This window comes from Pseudophryne corroboree, chromosome 2 (assembly GCF_028390025.1).
Source record: "Pseudophryne corroboree isolate aPseCor3 chromosome 2, aPseCor3.hap2, whole genome shotgun sequence".
NCBI lineage: Eukaryota > Metazoa > Chordata > Amphibia > Anura > Myobatrachidae > Pseudophryne > Pseudophryne corroboree.
This window is the reverse complement of record NC_086445.1, coordinates 368,257,537-368,266,587: the sequence shown is the minus strand read 5'-3', so window position 1 is coordinate 368,266,587 and position 9,051 is coordinate 368,257,537. Positions and strand designations below refer to the sequence as shown.

The following is a 9,051-nucleotide window of genomic DNA, read 5'->3' as shown; positions in this document are numbered from 1 at the left end:
GGTCATGAAAACCTTTGTATTTTTCCAGCACTTAAATTACCAAGCTTAACCTTTATTCTGCAGCTGTCAGCACTACGGTCACCAGGAGCAAATCGCATCAATATTTCAGCCACACACTATGTGAAATCTAAGAAACTCGATTTTACCCAGAGAAACCAATCAGATTCTAACTATCAGTTTTCTAATAAGTATATTTTATTTACATGGTGCCACAAGGTGTTTGCAGTGCCAGGATAAAACAACACAACTATCAATACATGGGATACCATAACAACTTACTCAACAATACAATGAAAAGCATAGTGGAGGAAATGGAGAAAGAAGAGGGTTGGGTAGAGTGACTCACCTCTGCTAGTAAATGCTAGTAATTTGAAGTCGCATGGATGGAGGAGCAGTAGGTTTATCAGCACTCATTGCACATGTACACAACAAGTGGGTGGACAGACAGGTTCAGAGACACTGGTGGGAATAGCAGAGAGTAAAAATGACACACTAATAACATGGCTAGGAGGAGAAAGAAAAATATTAGTCTAAGAAAAATATTATTTATGGTTTAAATTAATCATGAGACTGAAATGTCCTTAAATCCATATTTCTTACATCTGTTACAATCATAAACTATTTGGGGCAGGCACAGGCTTTGGAGATTCCAATTGCTCAGAAACACCCACATGCCCTGGAATGGGTCAAGGTCCCAAGTGGAGCACAATATATTTCCAACTTGTTGGTCCCTCCCTTATTATAAGTGGCTTGCAGATCATCCTTCCATCTGTGTGCAAGCCTTTCCCTTTTTCTCCCCTGCTGAAATCAAGTGCCATTGGGGGCACACACCTCCCAATATGTTCATCATTAAATATGTGCAGGCAACAGGAGAGTTGGAGAGAACAGTGTTAAGTATCTATGTAATATACAGTGCCAGTCTCTGAGCTGGGAAAAGATATGTATTACTTTGCTGTTCACTGTTTCTTCACTATGGACCTTATTCAGAGATGGACGCAGATCGCTGCATATGGAGCCAGATCTGCATTCATCTCCTCACATGCTGGGGGCCAACCAGCACAGGTCATGGCCACCCAGCATGTGTGACGGGTCGCCTCCTGATGCATCCCCAATCATCAAATTAAGGTTGACCCCTGGCTGTCAAGTGGTCTGCCACCATTTTTTAATTGAAAAAAAAAAAAAAAACGCTTCCGGGCTGCACCAGTTCATCCCATGGCACCCCCCCCCCCCAAAGCTGTGTCACCACCCTGATAAATTAGCCTGCCACTGTCAGTCACAATGCAGTGGCATACTTCCGGGTTGTACATCCGTTGGTTGTACACTCAGCAGAAACCTAATCAATGTGTCCTAGATGGTTGTCTTGGATGTTTCCTCCATGGGCGGTATGTACTACATATGAATTTATTCATAAAGGGTACATCATACTATTACACACATCAATTTTCCCTTATGTGCCTTAGGTCCGTGTATGGCTTATCTCCAACAGCATAACTTTGTAGTGCACCCAACGTGGCTACCTCACCTGGTACGCTCATGAATGAGATGAAATACGACATGGATCTGATGGTTATGTTGGGACACTAACCCTAGAGCTAGAAAATGTAACCACCGATCTTATGTCATCTCTCCTAGGTGTGACCTATTCAACCCAGGGTAATCCTGCATAGTGAGCCCAAGATGGCTGCTTCACCTGGTACCTTTCTTAGGTGGAATATATACCCCATAGAAGTTATTATTACCCAAAATATCTGCACCAACCCTGCATTATGCTTATTGTGCTCTCTAGGTGTAGTTGTTCTTATTTAATTTGTATGTTTTAAACCTAATGTAATTCTAATGCTTTTGTACTATGTAACATGTTTTGCTGTATGGAAAGCGACTCATGGGAGAAAAGTGTGATTGCTCTTCATTTAATGTTGTGGCTCTTTCAAGAGGTGTGGATTAATTATTTATAAAGGAGAGGATCGAGGACTGCACTGCTTGCTTCACTTGATAGGTTAAGCTGTTTTGGAAGAATGAGGGGATTCCACGTTCCTCTCAGCTAACATTAACTGAGGGTACTGTTGGTTAGGCTGGATGGGTGAAGGAGTGAAGCTAGACTGTTCAAGATTTGCTAGGCTTTCCATATTTCATGTGCTTATTTTTTTTATAAAGAGCCTCAACAGTTTAGGACCCAGACAAGTAACAACTGAACTGAAGGAATGATCAGCTGCTGGTAGAGAAAGCTGTAAGAATAAGATAAAGAGAGCATTTTTGGTGACTGTAAAACTTTGGACTTTTGTCTAACAACAGGGACAGTAGAGAAGTATGTACCACCTAATACTGCTCTGATCATAAATAAAATGTATATAAAATGATAGCCACGCACCCTGCAATTAGTAAAATTAGCACAGATATTATTAAAGAATAAGTCTATGCTAAAGACACCACCAGTATACTATTTGAGATATGTATTTGAGCATGCTGTGTAATTTTCTAAGAAATGCATTTAGCTGCCGACCTTGCATATACCTGTACTAAGGTGAAAAGGTGAATACCTAAATCATGCCTCCATTGCAAATTTTGGGAGCTTTGGGCTTTTACAGGAATAAGGCCAAGAATCATAGATTCATCTGTGGGGGTGACTGCAATACTGATAGGTTCGCACACCAGCCTGGGCTGACTACAGAGTAGCATTCCTGCTGTAGAGCTTTCTTTTTTTAACTGTATAAAACATTTTTTTTCTAAAATGTCCCTAAAATTGTGGCCTATTTAAATAATGAAGTTATGTAAATAACAGTTATTTAAAAAAGTGGTGTGGACTCATAAAGGAATGGAATGGCTTCTCAGAACACAATTTTCATCACACTGGGGGGTATATTTACTAAGGTTCGTATTTGTGGCGATTTGGTGGGCGTTTCATCTCGATTAGTATTGGTCGTGGTTTTTTTGCAACTTTTTGAATTTTGGTCATGTAATTTACTAAGCTTCCGAGTTTAAGTAAATCATGTTTTCCGATGTCGATGCCAATCGCATTGTCGGGCAGTGTTTTACGGGAGTGATTAGTAAAACACTGCCAGACTTAACACAAGGAAGCCCGGCCGGATCAGTGATTTATAGTTCACCTACAAAAAACAATATTCTATTTTTTACACAAAGGCTATCAGCCTCCCATCCACTGCCCATGGATGGGGGGGACAGCCTCAGGCTTCACCCCTGGTCCTTGGGTGCCTGGAGGGGGGCACCCCTTGATTTAAGGAGTCCCCACTCCTCCAGGGAAACCCGACCAGGAGTGACTAGTTGGGGGGGTAATGCCACGGCCGCAGGGACCAGTACAAAAGTGTCCCCCGGCTGTGGCATTATCTCTCTGGCTAGCGGAGTCCGGTGATGGTTTGAAAAATGCGGGGGACCCCTACATCTTTTGTCCCCAGTATTTTTTTAACCAGGACTGGATGCAGAGCCCGGTGCTGGTTGTTTAAATATGGGGGGACCCTACGCAATTTTCCCCCTGTATTTTTACAATCAGGACCAGCTCAAAGAGACCGAGGCTGGTTATGCTTAGGAGGGGGGAACCCACGCAATTTTTTAATGTGATTTTTAACACTTTCACACCCCTTCCCACAGATAAGCATGCACGGATGTCACTGATCCATGCATGCCTATCAGAATACGCATCCACAAAGCAGGTCTATTTGAAAACTGCTTTTTTTACGAATTCAAACATTTACCGGCAGTGTTTGGCTATTGCTGGCAGTGATTGTGAATACGAATTCTTAGTAAATTACCAGTTCTATAAAATAACAGGCGTGTTTGACCGATGGTGTATTTATTCATATTTGTGAACTCAGCCATTAAAACAAATACGAATGCCCTTATCACTGCCGAGATTTGTGTTTAGTAAATTCCCGAGATGACTCTTTGGAAAAAAAAAATCTCGGCCAAAATCGGGACCTTAGTAAATATACCCCTGGGATTCGTAAAGCCAATAGCTGGTCTGATTAGACTCAACTTGGTTCTGTCTGAGTAGCTGCAACTGGATGACACTGGTGCCAACACCTTTGACACAGATCAGTTCTGTACCTGATGGATGAGGAGTGTTTTTCCAATGCACCTTCATGGGTTGAAGGTAAATTGTGGCAAAGAAGTGCAGATATTTAAACAATATTTTGTAGACATCACCAAGAATTTCCCCCATATATACATATTTTTTTAGAAAGACATACTGTAGCTGTACTCTCCGGAGTTAATGAGACCAAAGGTTCCCCCCTTACTTGCATTTGTTGGTTTTTAGAACCATCAAAAATAGAGAAGGTCAAACAGGTTTTAACCATGATTGAGTCTTGAGGCTGGTTCAAACACATTTGAGAAAGAAATAATGAGAACATGTATTAATTGAAAATTCAAGATTTTTTATTTACTAATATTTGTGAATAACCCTGGAAATCTCAGTGGATAACCAATTGCATCAAACCCACTGTTGTATCTATAATGGGTGCTGCACCCATTTTTTTAATACTCACCCCACGGAAATGTCAGCAGCACTGTTAAATCACCATGAAACTGGCACAGCGGCCATTTTCACAGGGTTTTGCGCATACGCAGTAGAGACATCACTGCGAAAATGGCCTCCACCCCATTTCCTCAGAGATCTGCACATGCACAGAAGAGAATGAGTGCTCTAGTGCTCAGACTCTCAGCGCAGCTGGCAGAGAGGAGGGGCCCCGAACGGAGGAAGTTGCACACGTGCCTCCTCCACTCACAAAGCACCTCTGATCAAACATATATATGATTTGTAATTTATTACATTATAATAGATAATTTTTAGAACTATAGATTAAATCATTGCCATAATTTATCAAATATATTACCTTAATAAAGTCTAACAGCTCTACAAAAATTTTTAGGAAAGCTGTGAAGTTTTTTTTCTTCTATTCTTCCCCAAATCTATTTATTGATTCTCAATACAGGTACAAATAGATCATAGAAAACTAAGGTAACATCGCAATCACAATGATAATTGACAGTGTGTTAAGAAAATACAGCATACGTCCCCAGAGAAATAAAAAAAAATATTTAAAAAAAATAACAAAACATCAAACACAAATTTCCAAATTGTGTTAAGGTGCATACACACAGAGAGATTTTACCTATGAGAGATTTTGACTAACTTTTTCAGCGATTTTGACTAACTTTACCAGTGATTTTGGCTATGGACGATTTTGGCTAACTCATTTAAGCAAGGGGATGCTATTTCTTTTCCAGTCACCTAGTCAAAATTGACTTGCCTGCACAGTCTATTTTTAGCAGCGATAGCGACCTGGCGGGGACGCGCATCGCTATCGCTGGCTGTGTACACACAGAGCGATATGCACTAACTTTCTGAGCGATTTTGACTATATAGTCAAAATCGCTCAGTTATATCGCTCCGTGTGAATGGACCTTAAGGTTTAGCATATGCTATCGGTGAATCTCAGCAACAGATCACAAACTGAAACAAGAAGACCTAAGGGATTAAGGTGCAAGGATGTGGGAAATTAAAGTGTAAATGCAGTGGATAGGTATTAAGCACCAAAGTAGGAATGAAGGGGGATAATTAAGAATGGGAGACCGGAGCAGTATAACAGTCTGTCATGTTGCAGGAACAGTATAAAAACCATAACTAGACATACAGTACCCTCAACCACAGTCATCATAATTGTCTAAGAAGAAACCACTTATTAGAGTCAAACACTTTCATAATGTTGGAGTTTCCAGCAGCATCCAGGGTCTCTATATAGGAGCCCCATTTATTGTAGAATTTTGTAACCTCAATCTTCCTATTTTGTTTTGTTTTGTTTAGAAAATAATATTCTGTACTGTATTTAGCATTTCCCAGATTGACTTTATATTCCATGCATTTATATAATGAAACAATAAACTCACTGATTTTCTCTCTGAGCACCTCATTGTATTTAATATTATCTACAAATTTTTTGAAATGGCCTGGAATACAGCAATCAGTAGCCGGACCTTTAGAATGATCACACCATAACTAATAAGTTCATCCGAATGTTTCTAGCATCACAAAGTATTTCAGTTAATGTACAGTAGTGTCCTGTTCATTGGCACGATTAAGATAAAGATGTCAGAGCTTCATATGACAGGGGCTGTAACAACTGGTGAGGAAGGGAAGTATTAGGGTACTCCAATGGCAGAATAGATTTGTGAGGCTCCTGTTGCACGAAAAGTTTCATGTTAAACAAACTTCTATATGAAATTAACTTCATACATCAAATTTAGTTTAGAACTTAATTACATTTGGAACAAGTATACATTTTTTCCAATACCGCCTTGGGGCAGCCATAGGATTTGGATACACAATAAGTAAAGCTAACATTAGTATGGACCAATGGGAACACAATATCCTAATTTCTTGGTGCATACAAGAACATATGACAAACCTATAGGGCCTAATTCTGATGTGGGAGTAAAGCAATTAAAAGCACATGGAAAAACCATGTTGTAATGCAAGGGGTGTATTTATTGTTTTGCATGCAGGGTAAATACTAGTTGCTTTTGAATGCAGACCAAAAATACTGGGTAGCTCCATTTTTGCACAGATTTGTTTCAGTTTGTACATGCTACTCTCAAATCTAAATCTCTCTGCACATTTTAAATGTGTCCCACTAGCAGTGCAACATGGTTTTTCCAAGATGCATAGTTACTAGCTCTATTTTGCTTCACTCCCACCTCAGTATAAAGCCCATAATGGCTGTTGGCAATGAAATACTGGCGCTATGGATCTCGATGGTTGGAATATTGACATCAGAGTTTTGATGCTGAGAACGCCGGAGGCTTCCAGGTAAGTATTTTACCCCTATCCCTACCCTGAAACCATTCCTCCCACATCATAACCCTAACCTATCCCTCCCGTAGCATAACCCAAACTGTTCCCTCACACAGCCTAAACCCTAACCACCACCTTCCACGAAGGCTATCCCTTACCTCCCCCACTCCTGCAGCCTAACCCTAACCCTTCCCCTAGTGCCTAACCCTCATACTCACCTTGGGGATACATCATTATTTTCAGAATTGGGATTCATTTGTCAGGAATTTGACTTTCGAGATTCCTACTGTCGGTATCCTGACCATATCCCCCATAAAGAAGACAATATTTTTGTTTGGGCAAGTAGTAAAGAGTTTTTGGAGAATTTTTGTTCATCTCTGAATGCAGTAGAAAAGTAGAATTGTAGTCTTTCCAACAAAAATAGCTTACTCTCCTCTATATATCTCTTCTCCTCTATATATTGTGTGTCTTTCCAATGACATAACAAACAAATTTAAGAAATGATTTTTTTTATGAGTGAACACTAGCAATTGCCAGCCCTAAGATGTCTTCATAATATAGCTATAATCAGGGCCGGACTGGGACTAAAAATAGGCCCTGGCATTTTTGAAGCACACAGGCCCACCTTTGTGACTCCTCCCCTTACTATTCCTGACTCCTCCCACTTATTAGTCTATGCTCTTACAAATATAATTAATATTCTAACAACATACAAGCGTACATCATTTTCAATTAAAATACACACAACCTGTGGTTGAAGTGAAAATTTTTAAGTGGGGGTATGTAAATGTGAAGTTTGTAAATATGCGCGCGCCGAAGATGCGCGCGCTCCGGAAAAGGGGGCGTGGCCACTCAAAAGGGGCATGTCCTTCAGTGTAGTTTATCACACCATACATCCCTTAAACGCATTATGCACCACAATAGTAGGACCCCTTATACTATCTAGTACTGGTGCCTCTTTCACATTATACCACACAGTATGAGCCAAAATTCACATTATAGCACCCAGTATGAGCCGAAATTTACATTATAGCACCCAGTATGAGCCGAAATTTACATTATATGCCCCCAATAGTGCAGTGCCAGATCCACAATTGCCCCCACAGTGCCAGGTATACAAATGCCCCCACAGTGTCAGGTATACAAATGCCCCCACAGTGTCAGGTATACAAATGCCCCCACAGTGCCAGGCAAACAATTGCCCCCACAGTGCCAGGTATACAATTGCCCCCACAGTGCCAGGTATACAATTGCCCCCACAGTGCCAGGTATACAAATGCCCCCACAGTGCCAGGTAAACAATTGCCCCCACAGTGCCAGGTATACAATTGCCCCCACAGTGCCAGGTATACAAATGCCCCCACAGTGTCAGGTATACAAATGCCCCCACAGTGCCAGGTAAACAATTGCCCCCACAGTGCCAGGTATACAATTGCCCCCACACTGCCAGGTATACAATTGCCCCCACAGTGCCAGGTATACAAATGCCCCCACAGTGCCAGGTAAACAATTGCCCCCACAGTGCCAGGTATACAATTGCCCAAACAGTGCCAGGTATACAATTGCCCCCACAGTGCCAGGTAAACAATTGCCCCCACAGTGCCAGGTATACAAATGCCCCCACAGTGCCAGGTAAACAATTGCCCCCACAGTGCCAGGTATACAATTGCCCCCACAGTGCCAGGTATACAATTGCCCCCACAGTGCCAGGTATACAAATGCCCCCACAGTGCCAGGTAAACAATTGCCCCCACAGTGCCAGGTATACAAATGCCCCACAGTGCCAGCCAATTGCCCCCACAGTGCCAGATATACAATTGTCCCCACAGCAGCCAGTGCTGCAGCTATTTACCGCTGCTGCACTGCTGCTGCTGCTGCTGCTGCTCCTCCGGGCTGTGAGGGACGGGGGTGAATCAGGAGAGCAGAGCGCCCGCCAGCGCGGCTGTGTCTGGTGCTGCGGCGGCTTCGTTCAAACCAGCCGCCGGTTCGTGAGCCAATCAGAGCTCGCGGACCGGCGGCTTCTGATTGGCTGCCGGTCCGCGAGCTCTGATTGGCTCACGAACCGGCGGCTGGTTTGAACGAAGCCGCCGCAGCACCAGACACAGCCGCGCTGGCGGGAGCTCTGCTCTCCTCTCCTGACAGCTGAGACATGCTGCCGCCGGACTGAGCGGCAGTGACCGCTGGACCGGCCCAAGTGGCCATCGGCCCTTCTGGCATTTGCCAGAAGTGCCAGATGGCCAGTCCTG

At 42.6% G+C, this 9,051-nt stretch overlaps 1 long non-coding RNA gene across 1 annotated transcript in view; it reads right to left on the bottom strand.

Annotated features, from left to right (window-relative positions):
- Positions 1-264: 264 nt before the first annotated feature.
- Positions 265-9,051, bottom strand: part of LOC135050813 (uncharacterized) — a 104,724-nt gene continuing 95,937 nt past the window's right edge. Inside the window, exon 4 of the long non-coding RNA XR_010241840.1 lies at positions 265-459. This is a non-coding gene — a long non-coding RNA (uncharacterized LOC135050813). The remainder of the gene's footprint in view (positions 460-9,051) is intronic.